Source organism: Eucyclogobius newberryi, unplaced genomic scaffold (assembly GCF_026437365.1).
Source record: "Eucyclogobius newberryi isolate DKJ021-1_F unplaced genomic scaffold, fEucNew1.0.hap1 SCAF_11, whole genome shotgun sequence".
NCBI classification, from domain to species: domain Eukaryota; kingdom Metazoa; phylum Chordata; class Actinopteri; order Gobiiformes; family Gobiidae; genus Eucyclogobius; species Eucyclogobius newberryi.
In genome coordinates, this window is record NW_027315735.1 from 6,416,241 (window position 1) to 6,434,819 (window position 18,579).

Here is an 18,579-nt window from a genome sequence, read left to right on the forward strand (position 1 = left end):
TTTAAGATTTTTCCTCTTCACCTGCAGTGTCTTGTCTTGATTTAAATAAGGGACTATACTCACATACAAAAACATAACGTTGCCAGATATAAACATGAGAGCCAGGGTTTCCCAGGGGAATTATCTTCGGGTGGATGTCGGCAAATGTTGTAAGGCTTGTTTTCCTGCCAGAGACAGCAGGGGGTGAAGACACACACTTCAAACACACAGAAAATACATATTTAACCATCATAGGGACTTACAAACACGTTTATACAAACTTCTTCTTTAACAATATAAAAGGGATGGAATAACCGTCTGGTGGAGAGGAAAAATATATTAAACACACTTATGTTATTTCTCAAATATTGTTGTGAATAAAACACAGCCATTTAAACTTGATTTAACGAGGCTTGAACCTGGAACATGAGTGCATAGGGGAATTGCAGTTCCCACTCACAGCGAGACGGTCCATAGTTCAGATACCGGACTTAAGTTTGAGTGCTCCAGTTCCACATTTTGATCCGTCCCTTAATTTTCCAACTAAGTTCTCCTCGCCATTTATCCAACCAGAACTAGAAACTTTAACTTCAACTTACCTTATAGTTATAGCGTCATCTTGAATATTGAACATTGCAGCAGTTTGACTGTGGCACAGAACATCTAAAATAATGATGGTATTAGTAACAAGCCATGTGAAATGTAGCCGCGATATTGGCAGTGGTCAGAGTTGTGAGTCACACATTTAATCTGAATATGCAATTATTTTTGAAGGAGAACAAAAAGATAAAGAGAAAAAAAATGGCTTCAGTTAGGGCATTGTGGGCTTTTCTGGCTTCACACTGGGAGCTCGTTTGGCAGGAAGAATCCCACAGTGCCACATGCATATTCAGATCATGCCTAGACCAGCCACAAGAGGCAGTGTGGATGGACTTTAAAGGTCCCGTATTATGCGAAATCAACTTTGTGAGGTTTAACATTTTATTAGTGTTATTTTTACCTCCAAACAATTGCCAACATTGTTTTTTCTTTCATCCGTGTGTTTAGTGGTTTAATAATTTGAAGCAGGAGGGGGAGGAGCTTAGAGTCAAAGCTAGCTGTTTTCATTTGCAGAGGGTTAGAAAAGGGTAGTATTTCATAACTAATATTTATCTATAACTTACAAAATATTGTATAATACATGTCCTTTGGCTTAGACTATGAAATGGGAAATAAAGCCAAAAATGGGACCTTAAAAGTCCATGGTTTCTCCGGAGTTTTTTAATTTGGAGTCCTTTGTCCAAGTGATCCAATGTGAACTCTAAAAAGTACTGCCTTCCAAAGCAGACTGGCATTCTTTCAAATGCAGTGCAGAGGTGAGAGACGCAGAGAAGACAAACAAATGTAAGAAACCTGATGATTGGGGTAGAAAATAGTTTCTGTTTACTTTCGTATTAGCCAGCCACAAACTTAGAATTGCGGACCTATTCTACCGAACCGTAAGCCGATCTCAGTGTGTGGTCTTAATTTGCAGTTGTGGCGGGGTTTTGGATAAACCCTGGCTGGTCAATATTCCCTCCTTACTAGCGTAAGATCATTTTTCCCCTTTTTGATATAGATTAGCATAGACACGTTTGATTATTCAAGGCAAAAACCCTGGTTTAACTGACTACATGCATGAATCTGCTGTTAAAATCTGATACGAGCCATCACCTGTGATTTACCTGCATGAGTCAGCTGTAGCGGTGCCATTTTGATTGTTTTTGATAAATGAACCACACGAAAGATTTTATTGACTATTGTTTGTTTGATTAGACTATGTTGTAAGTCCCTGAACCGTGAAGTCACCCTTCAGACCTTTTAACGAGCGCGATTAAGGACCTTATTTTAGCTTTGGATCTTATCCTGGTGCCCCGCGATTAATAAGAACATTGTTGCTAAATCCTCCTTAATCATTAAACTGAATATCTGTAGCTTGAGACCCTACAAGAGCGTTCACCAGCAGCGTGCAGAGGTTCAGTGTGCAGAGCTGAACCAAACCTCTGCACATGGAAACAAAGAAAGGATTCTGGATTCTCCTGGTGTTTCTCTAACACAACTGACCATAAGTTTGGGAAATGATGAATAAAAAAAGATGATGAAGAAGAAGATGATGATGGATATGATGAAGATGATGATGGAGATGATGAACATGATGAAGATAATGATGGTGATTTTGGAAACAGGACAAACAAAAAACAAAAACAAAAACACAAAGAACGAACTGGACCAGGTAGAACATAAGGCAAGTAAAGGAGTAAAAGATTTTGTCCATTTTTTTTATTTTTTTACTGTGTCTATTTTTAAGTTATTTTTTCCATTGTGCTTATGTCGGTTATGATATTAGTCCAGCCCTTAATCATCAGAGCGGTTTGAGTCATCCATTTTCCAAGCTGCCACGAGTATGTTCCAAAGATAGCCATCCACTGTGTCCACGTTGAAGCCCGAGTACATTATACCAAGATTTTGTGGAATGGTGTTAATTTCCATCCAGTATTTTTGTACAATATGACAGTCCCAAAACACTCCTTGCAACCACAGTTTCGCTCCTTGTCCGACAAAACTCAATATCCTTCATCTACCCATTTTGATTTCAATATATTTACTAGATTTCCTGTCCAAGTACTTTATGTATTTATATACTTTTGAAATTAGTCCCCATCTCCTTGAACCGACACCTTAACGTGGTGGAGGGGTTTGAGCGCCCGAATGATCCCGGAAGCTATGTTGTCGGGGGCTTCAAGCCCCTGGTAGGGTCTCCCAAGGCAAACAGGTCCTAGGTGACAAAGATCGGTTCAGAAGCCTCTTATGATGACAACAAAAACAAGGCTGTTTACGTCGCCCGGATCGGCGTCACCGAGGCCCCATCCTGGAGCCAGGCCTGGGATGGGTGCTCGATGGCGAGCGCCTGGTGGCCGGGTCTTACCCCACGGGGCCCGGCCGGGCACAGACCAAAGGAGCGACATGGGGCCGCCCTCCCGTGGGCCCACCACCCGCAGGAGGATCCATAAGGGGCCGGTGCAGAGAGATCTGAGTGGCAGTCGGCGGCAGGGGCCTCGGCGACCAGATCTCCAGACACAGAGACTAACTCTGGGGACATGGAATGTCACCTCGATGGGGGGGAAAGAGTCTGAGCTTGTGCGGAAGGTTGAGCGATACCAACTAGATATAGTCGGCCTCACCTCCACGCACAGTTTGGGCTCTGGAACCCAACTCCTCGAGAGGGGCTGGACGCTCCACTTTTCTGGTGTTGCCCGCGGGGCGAGGCAGCGGGCTGGTGTGGGCTTGCTTATAGCCCCTCAGCTCAGCCGCCACGTGTTTACTCCAGTGAACGAGAGGGTCGCGTCTCTCCGCCTTCGGGTGGGGGACAGGTCTCTCACTGTTGTGGCGGCCTACGGGCCGAACAGCAGTGCAGAGTACCCGGCCGTCTTGGAGTCCTTGGGAGGAGTACTGGACAGTGCACCGACCGGGGACTCCGTTGTTCTACTGGGGGACTTCAACGCCCACGTGGGCAATGACAGTGACACCTGGGGAGGGATGATCGGGAAGAACGGCTTCCCCGATCTGAACCCGAGCGGTGTTCAGTTATTGGACTTCTGTGCTAGCCACGGATTGTCCATAACGAACACCATGTTCAAGCACAAGGGTGTCCATCAGTGCACATGGCACCAGGACACCCTAGGCCGGAGGTCAATGATCGACTTTGTTGTCGTGTCATCTGACCTCCGGCCGCGTGTCTTGGACACTCGGGTGAAGAGAGGGGCAGAGTTGTCAACCGATCACCACCTGGTGGTGAGTTGGATCCGCTGGCGGAGGAGGAAGCCGGACAGACTTGGCAGACCCAAGCGCATTGTGAGGGTCTGTTGGGAACATCTTGAGGAGCCCTCTGTCAGTAGGGTATTCAGCTCGCACCTCCAGGAGAGCTTCTCCCATGTCCCGGGGGAGGTTGGGGACATTGAGTCCGAGTGGACCATGTTCTCCGCCTCCATTGTTGATGCGGCTGCTCGGAGCTGTGGTCGCAAGGTCTCCGGTGCCTGTCGTGGCGGCAACCCCCGAACCCGGTGGTGGACACCGGAAGTAAGGGATGCCGTCAGAGTGAAGAAGGAGGCCTATCAGGCCACTCTGACTTGTGGGTCTCCGAAGGTCATCGACAGGTATCGGCAGGCCAAGCGAGCCGCGGCTCGTGCTGTCGCAGAGGCAAAATCCCGGGCCTGGGAGGAGTTCGGGGAGGCAATGGAGGAGGACTATCGGTCGGCACCAAATAAATTCTGGCAAACCGTCCGGCGCCTCAGGAGGGGGAAGCAGTGCCTCACCAAAACCGTTTACGGTGCGGGTGGAGGCCTGCTGACCTCGACTGGGGATGTTGTTGGACGGTGGAAGGAATACTTGAGGATCTCCTTAATCCCTCAGTCACGTCTTCCGAAGAGGAAGTAGAGGCCGGGGACTCGGAGGTTGGCTCATCCATCACCCAAGCTGAAGTCACTGAGGTTGTTCGCAAACTCCTCGGTGACAGGGCTCCGGGGGTGGATGAGATTCGCCCTTAGTACCTAAAGTATCTGGATGTTGTAGGACTGTCTTGGTTGACACGTATCTGCAACATCGCGTGGCGGTCGGGGACCGTGCCTCTGAACTGGCAGACCGGGGTGGTGGTCCCTCTGTTCAAAAAGGGGGACAGGAGGGTGTGTTCCAACTACAGAGGGATCGCACTCCTCAGCCTCCCGGGTAAGGTCTATTCCAAGGTACTGCAGAGGAGAATCCGATCGATAGTCGAACCTCGGATTCAGGAGGAGCAGAGTGGTTTTCGTCCCGTTCGTGGAACACTGGACCACCTCTATACCCTCCATCGGGTGCTCGAGGGTTCATGGGAGTTTGCCCAACCAGTCCACATGTGCTTTGTGGATCTGGAGAAGGCTTTCGACCGTGTCCCTCGGGGTGTCCTTTGGGGGGTGCTCCGGGAGTACGGGGTCCGGGGCCCTTTGCTCAGGGCTGTCCGGTCCCTGTATGACAGGAGCAGGAGCTGTGTTCGCATTGCCGGCAGTAAGTCAGACCTGTTTCCAGTGCATGTTGGACTCCGCCAGGGCTGCCCTTTGTCACCGGTTCTGTTCATAATTTTTATGGACAGAATTTCTAGGCGCAGTCAGGGGTCGGAGGGTGTCCGGTTTGGGGACCACAGGATTCCATCTCTGCTGTTTGCAGACGATGTTGTCCTGATGGCGCCACCAAACCCGGACCTGCAACATGCACTGGGACGGTTTGCAGTCGAGTGTGAAGCGGCTGCAAATCCGAGGCCATGGTTCTCAACCGGAAAAAGGTGGCTTGCCCTCTCCAGGTGGGTGGGGTGTCCTTGCCCCAAGTGGAGGAGTTCAAGTATCTCGGGGTCTTGTTCACAAGTGAGGGAAGGATGGACCGTGAGATTGACAGGCGGATCGGTGCAGGTGCTGCAGTGATGCAGTCGCTACATCGGACCGTTGTGCCGAAAGGCAAAGCTCTCTATTTACCGGTCGGTCTACGTTCCTACCCTCACCTATGGTCATGAGCTTTGGGTAGTGACCGAAAGAACAAGATCGCGGATACAAGCGGTCGATATGAGTTTCCTCCGCCGTGTGGCTGGGCGCTCCCTTAGAGATAAGGTGAGGAGATCGGCCACACAGGGGGAGCTCGGAGTAGAGCCGCTGCTCCTCCACGTCGAGAGGAGCCAGCTGAGGTGGCTCGGGCATCTGTTCCGGATGCCTCCTGGGCGCCTCCCTCGGGAGGTGTTTCAGGCATGTCCCACCGGGAAGAGGCCCCGGGGAAGACCCAGGACACGCTGGAGAGACTATGTCTCTCGGCTGGCCTGGGAACGCCTCGGGATCCCCCCGGAGGAGTTGGAGGAAGTGTCTGGGGAGCAGGAAGTCTGGGAGTCCCTGCTCAGACTGCTGCCCCCGCGACCCGGCCCCGGATAAGCGGCAGAAAATTGATGGATGGATGGATGATATTAGTCCCCTTGAAAGTTCTGATCTATATACCTTGAGAACGATTTCAGTCAGAGGCTATAATGATCAATTATTTGTTTATTTCTTGTTTACTCCTTATTTGCAAATATCTATATTAATCCCGTTTTTCCAAGCCAAAGGAGTCCTTCAACATATCAACGGTTTCAATTTGATTTTCTTTTACAATATGTTAAAAAAAAAAAAGTCCATATAAAAAAAATATATTTTAAAAGTCCATATTTAAGTCAAAAGTCCATATCTTGATTTTCATGTTGATGCCGTTTGGCTTAAAACTTTGGTCATAACCCAACCAGAGTTTAAGATTTTAACATCTTTATTTCATTAGATTAAATTTTAATTAGCTTGTTCCATGTCATGAGCACTGATTTTACCCAGGGATTCTCTACTTCCTCCACATGACTAAGCAGGGAATTAGGCTTTCCATTCCAATTTAAAGTAATTATGCAGAATTCCAGATGTGCTCTGAGTTCCAACTGGTAAGTATTCACACCACAACACCCTTCAATATCCTACTTGTAAACTCAAGAAGCATTTCACAACCCAAAGTATGGATGTCGAACATGGCCCTTGGTTTGGAGCAGGGTCCGACCGAAATATTAGTTGTCCGGTATTATCGAACGACATGGGCACTTGGGCTATCAGCCATCGGGCAAAATCTAGCAGATATAACCTCATTTTAGAACATGATACCGTCAAAAATCAAGCTGTACATCACTCTTCTGTATCACCAGTTATTTTTTGTTTGTTCCATCAATCAATTTATGCAATGTGTAGGCTACATCTGGTTCCACAGTAGGAAGTAGGACGGACAGGCTCGCCACAAAATATTTAGACTTTATGAATCAAAAAGTAACTTAAATAAGGCTGCCCCAAATAAATTGTCAAGTGGGTCGGTCGGTAGGTAAATTCTTTTTTTTTTTACTTTGAAGGCGACTCAGAGTGACTGCCAGGGGTCAGACTAAATCTCCCAATTTTAACTTGTTACCATCCACCTGTGCGCCGGCACGCAGTTTCCAAATTACAAAAGTTCTATTACATCATCGCTTTTATTTCCGTGGTTAATACCAGCAAGTTATACATAATTTTAAAGGTTATTTTCTCAACAAAACTAATATGTCATTGATTGATTGCCAATAGTTTGTGAGAAAGTCTCAACTTTTACACATGTTTGCTGTTTATGACGGACGAATCGGCTTTCAATCTGTACATTCTTGTACTCAGTCTGTCCATAAGAATCCATAGAAAAACAATATCCACTTGTATTTTTCCTGAAGTTATCCGATTTTGAGATATTGTCAAGTAAACAAAGTTTTCTTCAGTGAAAATATTCAAGATGAAGGCTCGTCCAGCGCATTTCTCCGTCCATAACAAATGACGTGTTTAACTTATAAGATAGTGTTTGGCATCGATCTTTTCTTCAGACTGTTAGCTACAGAATGAGACCATCCACAAATTTTTCTGTCCACGGGCTTGTTTTTTACAGCCTCCACAAAAAAAAAAAATGTGCCGCTTCTGACGCACAAGGTTTCTCTGTTTACATTGAGAATGCGCAAGCTAACGGTGACGTAGAAGACTTTGATTGACATATTATTCTAGCCAATAAAAATAACTTTCGAATTGTGGGTGGGACTTAGGGTTCCCTCACACAGAATCGTCTCTATTCACGTGCGTAAAGCAGTCAGAGCCTAGATTTTTCGACAGGAGGCGACTAGATTTTATGCATCATGTTTTCTGATTTTATTAGCATTTTCGACGCGCATTTTGTTAGATATATGTATTATTATACCAATACAAAAATAAAATACAAATATTATTAAAAAAACAACAACATTCACCTCTATATGGGAAATTCATGGGTAAACTCATATTTACACATTTTCACATACATTGTTTTTATCAGTTATAATAGGTATTAGTGGCCTACAAAACATCCAAATGTATGTTTTATGATCATACAAAAATTCAATAAAACAGTTTGGCACAGTTGGTACATATTTGGATAACTTGTTCCGAAAATACTTTATGATACAAAAAGGTCAACAGCACCAAAATGCCTGTTCCTAGAGATCTGAAACTTTACACAGTTGTTGTCAACAAGATAAACAGCGTGTACAGTGAACAACATAAGCACACAATGAAGTATGTCTTGCTCAGGACCTTTAAAAATTGACAATATTCAGGCGAGACCAAAAAAAGGATGTTTTGTGTATGTTTGGGCTTCTGTAGTGTAAATTCTGAAGCTCTGCCAGTGTTTATCTGCACATCTGCAGAAACTAGAAGGCCTAAGCTTTCTAATGATGCATCACACTTGCATGTGGGCTGTAAGATCATCTTTTAATAAGCAATGCCATTTGGGTATGTTCAACCATTGTGCACAGGGCAAAATAGGTTGATGGTAACAAGTTAAGATATTTCAATCGACCTTTATTTTGGTAGCGAAGGTGATCGGGGGAACATGCCGTACATGCGGGGGACATGGGCGCCACCATGTTTGTTGTGATTACGCTGCTGGGCGTGTTTACGTCCCAGAATGCAAAGTGCAGATCAAATTTAACATGAAGCCACACCATGATGCAGAACGACATGAGAGGTGGCCAGCCCAGTGGCGCTGACAGAGATGAACCAACAAGTACAAGGCAATATACATTCACTCCTGCATGGTCGGTTTATTACAGAAACATATGTAGGACCGAAAATGTAAATTCACACGCATTGCGCAATGTGTTATTTGTCCCTTGGAATGAAAGATAAATTTACCAGCTCTATAAAATTATTCTACACAGTGCTTTTGAGAAAAAAAGTCGGTAAGTCGGTGAAATTTTTGAAAAATAAAAGAATTTGGCATCATTTTGACAAAATGCTGATGCTATTTTTTCAGTCGGCTAGTTCTGTATCGGGTCGGTCGGGTTACGGCAATATTATTATTTACATATTATTATGCTCAGCCTAAACTAATAAAACACAATTTCTACAACCTTGAGATAGCCGATGTTTTTGCCTGGTTAGCTTCCATCGCTTCAAAGTAAAAACGGCATCTAAATATTGATTACATATGTTGGGAAGACCGTTTCTGTGCAGGTGCCAGCGGAGGCAGCGTGGAGCCAGTGACGGTGGAATGCAAATGTGTTGCTGGAAGTATGGAAGTGTAAAAGCCCGGGCAGCAAACTGCACTGGGACGGAGCAGGAATGACACAGCGGGATTAGACAGAGTGGAGGAAAAAATAGTATTCAACAGTTGACATCTCATCCAATGTGTCTTCCGCAGAATATTAATGAAGGACAATGAATATTTGGTATTGTTTAAACTATTTCTGGGCATCAAAACCCCTAAAACACGGTACTAAATCTGGACTAGACCCAGACTGTCATAGGATAAATTTAATCTTTCAGGTTCTTAGTATTGAACTAGAGCACCATTTTGTATTTTGTTGGTTGTAAAACTGCAATATTGATCCAAAATTGTTTAATAATAGAAATAGGTCTATTGACTTCCTGTTCAAAACTGTAGAACTGATAAGGCTCTTCATAATCACTGTATTTCACCATAAGCAGTGTATTGTCATTGTGTATATGTTTTTATTTGTGTATAGCGGCTATGTGATATTTTAGAACTCGATGTAATGCTTGAAGTCTGTATTTTTTTGAATAATCACATCGAAGTATAGGATGTGGGCGGGGATAGTGGGTAAGTGAAAACAGGAATTTTCAGAGCACTCGAGCCACAGGATTAACTCAAACATGCAAGAATCAATCAAAATATGATGAGTAAAAGAATAATTAAGAAATAATTATAATACATTTCTTTTGATAGTATTTTTTTCTGTACTGTCAATTTGTCATCTTGATCTGGATACAACCGAGTTCTGACATGAAAAAACCCTGATGCTATGCACATGGTGATCCCAACGGCACAAGTTCATTTGATAATATAGCACGTAAAAAGTACAGAAAATGAAATACTCAAATAAATCACAGATGGCAATAAAATCTTCTTAAAGAGGCAGTACCCAATTCTTTTTCCATGTAGTTGAGGTTTTGGTACAGTACAGATTAGTAGCAAAAGTAGCTATTTGGATGAAAATGCGACAACCGATTGCTTTCTGTCTCAAAATATGAACAGTTTTATTTTCCGCAGAACAAGAACTGTTAGCCTGCTTCTGATTGTTAGCTTGAATGAGGAGGATGCTTGGATTGCGTGAGAAAGCAAAGAACATCTTTGGACCACAGTAGATATCCGGTCCAGTGCCTTTGAGGTCACCTTCTCATTGTTCCTTTCTAACTGACGGTAGGCCTACCACATGCGCTGTGATTGAACACTATTGACACTGTCCGGAATATGCTCGCCGTGCCGTGCTTACAACGTGAATCTGCTGATAGGAAGCATGCCTTTGAATTCCCACCTTTTCAACCTTTTCAATTGCTGTTTACTTGGCCTTTTCAACAGAAATGCTTACTCCAGCCACGTACAAGTCGGACCATGCATGTGGATTCGAGGATGGAACATGACAAACACGCTACGTTGGTTTTGAACTGATGTGCTTTGGCAGGTTCTTTCTTCTGACGCGAGTTCTGCCACTTTGAACAGCAAGCTCTGAAACTATGTTGGATACACAACATTTCCCCTCACAACTGCAAACAAAAACGTCAAATTCTAAGCTAAATATCTAAATAGCAATTAAAAATCATGTACATATCAGTCACTTAATGTGAACCAATATGTGACAATATATTACAGTTAAAGAAGATTCGGAGGTGTGGTTTGTTTGTTTGTTTGTTTGTTTGTTTGTTTGTTTGATTGATTGATTGATTGATTGATTGATGTTCGAGTAATTCTGTATTGTCCTGTATTTGAAGGTTTAGGGCTGCAGAAACTGTGGTACACGACATTCTTTTCTTGTTGAACACAGTTTGCAAAAATGGGAACGTTAAGGTGCAACAAAAAACAACGAATAATAAAATAATAATGATAGCAGCGTCTATAGAGTCAAATATGGCAATAAAATAAGGTAAAAAATAAACTTGGTCTCAGTATGTACCCAGATATTTACAACATGATGAATAGCTTGATAGAGGCTTGAATTGCAGTTTGATGGATGATTTGATAGTTAAGATTACTTTTAATTGCAGTTCATACACATTTCTCCATGTTGTGTGTTGACTTGTAAATGAGTTCCCTGTGCAGTAACTTGTAAAAGCTTTGTAACTGAATCTGACCGCTGCTAAAGCGTTGGGAGTAGAGATGCATACCTAAACCCACGTTCAGGTTCAAGTCCGGATTCGAATCCAGAGGTTTAGGTTCAGGTCCGGACCTAATGAGTCCGTCTGAACTCATGCCATTTTTGCATAATGTTAAAACAGCATAACACAAGCTACTTCGCTAAATTAAGTTGAAGACACATGAACAAGGACGACTATCAAACACAAGGCTTAACTGCAGATTGAAAGAAACTCAATTTATCTGGTTTATTCACTGTTTATTAACAGAAGTTACAACTTACAAATCACAAGCTGCTAGCTAGCTAACACACATTCATGTGTTTTACTTGAGGAACAACTTCCGAACAAGAGCAAGTTGAGTATTGGTATTGGGGCAGCTGTTTCAGCTGATACTGTGTTTGTCCAGTGTATTACTGGTTTGACTGGGCTGTTCCCACACCTGAAGTTTAATGCCTTTAGATACATTTCCACTCTTTAATTTTGCAGATCCATTGGCATCAAAGTCAGGTAAAAACCTTCAAAAACTAGCATAACAGTCAACTAGAACCACTATAAATCAAAACTTAGCAGTATCAAAAATAGAATGTGAAAATATTTTACACAATACATCATATTAACAGCATTAAACACAAGACCATATTTAACAACTGTAGAATACAAATACTATTACAAAATATAAGCTCCAATTAATGAATCCAGCAATTAAATAATATTACTTTGACTTAGTATTTACTTAGATGTATAAATATGTATATTGCACATTAACCCACCTAAATAAATGCTACATCACACCACAACATAACAGTTATTTTATTCATATTGTAGCGACCCTAGTCTCTAGTGCGCGTGCGTGCGGTCTCTGGGGCGGAGCTAAGAGCGGCTCAGGAGACGAGGTGGTTTTTGATGTTCCTGTTCCATCACCATGGTTACGGCCAACAGTAACCAACTCTGTTCAAGAAATAAAGTGACAACTTTTGAGCACTAAACCATTACTGACCTGAGCGAGAAGTTACAATATTTACACCCAAACCAAAGCACAACCCGCTCCTTTAACAAGCGTTAAACTAACTCACGGAGCGGCACAAGCGGCGACGCACGCGGCGGCTTCAAACGCTTCAAATAAAGCCAGCAATCTTACAGCTGCCGCCTCAATGTTCGGTCTCTCGCGTCTTTAAACTCATTGCGCCGGCTTCAACTTCTGCCGCGCGGAAGACGCGTGCGTCGCTAATGGCTCCGGGTGCACCATTGACAGTGTGTCAGTGTTAACGTCTTTTCCAGCGCGAATTTCGCGATCTATGGAAGGTTTCAGATGGTTTAGATTCTAGAACGTAAAGGATATAGAATGTGAGTGGTAGATTTTTAATGAGTCCAGAACCAAATCACCGGGGTTTCGTTTTTTTTGGACCTTAACCGAAACGTTTTTACAAGTCCGGATTCGGTCCGTCGTAGCGGTACACATCCCTAGTTGGGAGCGCTAGATACTTGTTAAGTAGAATTAAATACGTACTTTTCCTTTCGCAGTTTGAAAATAGATGGTCCAGCTTTATAGAACATATTCCACGATGTCCTCCACAGGTTTGTTCAGTTGAGGAGAGAATCCAGCCTTCTTTTGCCTTCTTTTGCCTTGGACCCAACACAGATTGACATTTTCATCCAATACCAAGCCACAATTGATTTTAGACTTCGTTGCAAGTAATTAAGTGTGGCCAAAAGCATATTTAAAAGCCCATTCGACCAACACACGTGCATAATGTCCACTTTAGGTCACAATGTATGCATGGCTAACCAAGGGTAGCTCGCTGATTGATTGAACCTTGTTAGAGTTTCCAGAGAAAAAAACTAACACTTGACTAATTATTGCATGTTGTGCCTGGCTCAGTGAAGCACAGACTGATTAAATGACTGAGGTTGAGGTTTTATCAAGGTTCTTTAGGGTAATCTGTAATGGAGGAAATGAAATCGTATACACCTCCAGATATATTTTTTGATAAATGACATAGGGAAGATATCAACAAAAACTAAATGAGCATTTCTTGGTAGCTAGTTCTAGCAATATTGACAGCACAGTTGGGGTGAGTATGTTGAGTGCTTGCAACTAAATGTTTCTACAGAATATCTATTAGTTGTTCCACCTCCATTTTACAGTCATAAATACCTTTAACCATTAACCAGAAGTTGTTTTTGGCCTTTCTAGGTCCGCAACATGTTTCGCTCATTTACCTAATGCCTTAGCATCCAAAATATTCACTGCGATGAGTTTATAAATGCGTTTCACAACTCTTTGAATGTCGTGACGGCAAAGCTAACAAACATTAGCATGCTAACGGCACACTTCCTGCTTTGCGGAGAATAAAACTCTCTATAATTAGATGCAGACCTGAACAGATGCTTCTACAATTATGTCTGTACTGGCGTACTGCTTTTGAGGACTTCTACTTTGGCATTCTCATGTTTTAGAACTTTTTTCTATTGAGAGACATTACTGCAACATCTGTGAGGCGTTCCATTGTAAAGATTTTTGTTAAAACTCCATCTATTGGCAGCATGTGGAAATAAACAAAAGCTAGCTTTCTCCAACATAGGAAATTTCTGAGGCTTATAGCGGAGAGGTCATACTAATCCAGTACTAATACTCAACAACTCCAGGTATGTTTTTGATGTTGGTTAAAAGCTCAAAATATGTTTACTTTAAATTAAACAAGTAATAAAACCCACAATGTTGTGTATTTTATTGTTGTTGATGATATTAAATAGTGTAAATATATTTTATAACTGGCCTTTCAAATTTTCCTGTAATTTAACAGCTTTGTTATCATTTCTAAACAGTAATCCTTGTATCCATGCCTTCTGCATTCACACAAGTCGCGTCTTTTCTTCAGGTGAAATGCCGGCGACGCAGATGACATGTTTTGGCGGTGAGCGGTGTGATGGATGGACTATAGTCGCCGTCTGACCCTGCCAGAGGCACTTGGACATTTGCTCTATGTTCCGGTGACAAGGTGCTGATGAGATGTAACCTTGCTTTCATAATATCAAGGTTAAAGTCCTGTTAGGTACCAATCAAACCAGACATAATCACTATTTGTCCTGCAACTGTTCAACATTTCAACCTAGTGATTACAAGGCCATTAAAGTGTTATGACATAATGAAGTATCAGCTGGTGTCCATTTCCGAACCAGACAAAACACAGTTAGATACATGATGGTAGCTCACTAGGTAGACCCATTAACCCACACATTAGAGCATTAGGCAGTTCAATTCTGGGTCGCGGCGTTGGATACAGTTGTTGTGTCCATTGACTGGACACTTATCCTCTTTGTGTAGACTTTTGAGCCTATATGTGCTTATTGGGGGAGACAAAACAGTAATATGAAAATGATGGAAACCCACATTAGGTAGATGATAGTTCAAATCCTGTTACTTTTGTTGGGTTCTCAGCAGTAGCTTTCCATCTTTACACAGAGGAGGAGACTTGAACAGCGCCACATACTGCGCTCAAAACAAGTATGCGCGCATGTGCGCTCTAAATATGAGACATTTCTGTCCCCTGACCATGGGGAAGTGAGCCATAGCAGCAGTGTGTGCTCGTTCTTTGTTCTCTTGTTGCTGTTGTAAAGAGTGGGAAATATCCATGCACTGCTTATTTCATACTTATGTAATATATCAATAATCACATTATAATACAACTTCAAACTTTTGTGTCACCAGGGTCCGGATCCGGTCTGGAGTCTGCCTTTCCAGAAATGGTGTGTAGGGGATTAAATTAGGCCTAGATGTTTGGAAGGAATACAACCTGCAAAAAACACTTAATGCACTTATTGTTTAACAAAAATAACTTCTACATTATGTTATTTTATGGTGAAGTATGGTAATTTATGGAATAACATTTACACATTTGATTTAGCAACACAAAACATCAATTATTCATTGATAATTGATATTATTATATCATCTTGTAGCATTGTGCTTACGCATTTCAGAAAGTAATTGTAGTCATGCAATTCAACAGGTGGCGCTAATGATTGTCTAAAAGGAAATTACTACTTTAAAACAGAAGTAATTTTGTGGATTTTGGTGAGTTCTTGATGATTAAAAAAAAAAAAAAACTGTTCGTAATCTCAATGACATCAAACGCAGATCGCTGCACACAGACACATGAACTGAGACTGACAAACCAATACATGGGGAAGGTGGGGCATGCGGCAGATAAGCCAATCAGAGCTGTGCATAGAGGTGGCGAATCACAGCGTTTCAGCGACGTACGGAGTCGCTGTGTGTGTCTGTGTGTCAGCCATGCTGTATTTGGTTTAAAGGAGACTTACTGTGCTTTTTATGTAGTACTTTGTATATAACATCCGTAGATCATTATTTTTAAAAGCAATTCATTGTAAACTGCTAAATTGATATAAAACAACTTAGTCATATAAATGGGACTACTGACTTCAGAATTGACAAGCATTTACATTTCACTGGTTTTATTGTTGAAAAATGACTACACAACATTTGTGCATCTTACTTGTTTGACCAAGTCTAATCTTTGTCAGCAGAACAACCCCGCCCCCTTTTAGGTAAAAGCGAATGCAGCGTCCATTGAAATGTATGGGATGTGATCAGTGGAACTTCAAATAAACGTCCAACATCTATATTCAGTGATTTTTATCAAATGGCCAAAAAAAAAGGGTTTTGTTTTCAGACAATTCACAAACAATTGTAATTGTTTTTAAACTGACTGACTTGACTCAAAGCTAATCATACATGCTTGTATCAGATGCATGTGTTTTCACATCAAACACATGTTAGTGTTCACATTTTATAATAAAATAGTAGGCAATGCAAATAAAATATGAATCTACAGTATGATTCTTTTCTTTTTTACATGAGCTTTTTGTGTCTTTATTATGCCAATATTTATTGAGTGGGATTTCATATACTGTACTCACGAAGCAACTAAATGGATGAATGAGTTTGTTTTATTTACATTTTTCATTTTACATATACTGTACAACAAAGACAATAAACAGGAACAGCGACAAAACAACAATAACAAGAAAAAAAAAAGAAAAAAAAAATGCATGAATGAAAGAAACACCCCACATACACACACACACACACACACACACACATGACATAAATAAATAACAAAATAAAAATACAATAAACAAGAGTGGACAGAGTGGCTTGTCATTGTCAGTGTTATTTCAAGATATATTCCCATATGTTTAATTTTGAGTGTTTGTATGTCTAAATTACAGCCACTATGTTGAGCCAGTCATTCACCAGAAGCCGAGGAAAGTTAGCAATAATCGGCTGCTAACGCTATTTCCAATCAAAACACTCTTTATCGTCCATTGGTGGTGATTTCATACATCCGTGTGAATGAGCGGCTGTTTTCCCATGGTTCTGATGCTGGTTCATAATAGTTTAAGACTAAAAGGAGAGAAGATCTGTCCATTTGAATCTGCCACCATTGAACGAAGCGGAATGTGTTCACCCAAAAGAAACACTGTTGTAACATGGCTATATGCTTTTAAAGGTTGATTTTGCATAATATGTCATCCTTTAATAAACATTTATGTTATTTTATGTCATTAGAGGCTGATTCTTGAAAACACACAGCTTTTTCTGAAACAAAAGAGAAACAAATCAAACGTATGACTCACCAATCGTTTATCCAGGTAGGTAACAATAGGTGCATAATGTCTTTGGCTTCTGATTGAAAAGCATGGAAAAGTTAGGCCGAGTCAAGTCAAGTGCACCAGACGACGGACAAAGAGCAATACACTATAAATGATACACAGAAAAGGATACAAAATATCTCTAAATACAAGTCAGATTTTCAGGTCTCCAATGTTCTGAAAGATATCCGCAAGTCAGTGAAAAATTGCAATCATTTCAGTATTTGCAATTTCCTTCTACCACAGCCTACATTCAACAAGCAGAAAACAAACTGCTTCGACTGAACTGCAAAGTGGGGTCATTAGTGCGATTAGGGTGGGTCTTTGAAGCTATCCGCGGTAGATGCAGTGTGCAAGCATGTTCAGTCGTCACGCTGCTCTAAGAAAATGACCAATTGAGCTGACACAAAGTGATTTCTCGGTATACAGATGTGGGGGAGCTGAGGTACTGTAAGTGTGAAAGGAATCATGTTATTGTCACCGTGTGTTACCTCTGGGCTGTTGATCATATCTGCGGGCTGAATGTGTTCGCGCAAGAAATTTGGAGCCATTTAAAAAAACATGATTATCTGTGCCCACGGGTTACAGTGAGAGAGCATCTGCGAATGCACCTGTTTTGGCCTGAAAATAATGGGCCGCCTATAGAGAGTGGTGTATGCATGCAAACCACTTGTCAACCATTGGGAATAAGAAAAGGGGAGGTTATCGGGGAAGCTATGCATTCTGTGTTGGTGTATTAATAAGCCCCATTCGCGCATCATTCCCAGTAAGTTGTCCGGTGCAGAACACTCTGACGCTCGTTCACACATTGCCAGGTTTGCTCTGTTCACACTTAACCTGGGCATTTGTCACTTTGTGTTCTGTCACTAAAGTAATGTGCTGAATCCTTAAATGAAATGAAAAATGGAACTTAACTGCATAGAGTAACCTGAGAAACCAAGCACGTAACCAAAGAAACGAGCAGTGGTACAGACAATGTTCTGGCTTTATTCACAAATACACCTTTCCTGCATTAGTCCTGGCAATTAACCAGGGAAATTGCTGGGAAATCAGTTATGTCTGGTAAATTCCTAGGGTATTATAAGTAGGGCGGCATGTGTGAGCAAGTTGTTAAACAAGGTGTTACTGTAAAGTGATTGTTCACACGTGGTTTCTCCGGATTAAGAAGTGTTCTAACACAATCCTCATTGATCTTTATGTGTAAAGTGGATGGTGTATACTACAGTATTGATACTGTAGTATTGAAATATCAATACTCACTCGATTACTCATTTGGGTAGTGGTACTTTTAACTCCTTCATTTTCATTGTTAATATTGATCACCATTGTCAGTATCTAAAAAGAAAATAATGAGAGTAAATTATACAATGTTATATTGATTCCAAACATGTAGGATTGCTCATCACAACCATTACCTTACAAAGTTTTTCTAAAATAGGTTAAAAATGACCAAAATAATAATGTCACCTTTTACAAGATGTCATCTAGTTGGGGGGTGAAGCTAATTGGAGGCACTGCTCTGTTTGAAGCTCTGTCAAGTTGGACTTTAATCTGAGCTTTGTTTGAACACAATCTGACCATAAACACAATTCAAGACAACTGGAATTCATGTGGATAACAGGGTCACCAAAAATTTCAGTCTTTTTTTTTTGTCTACAATATCACATATCTGTATATATAAAATAAAATGAAGAAA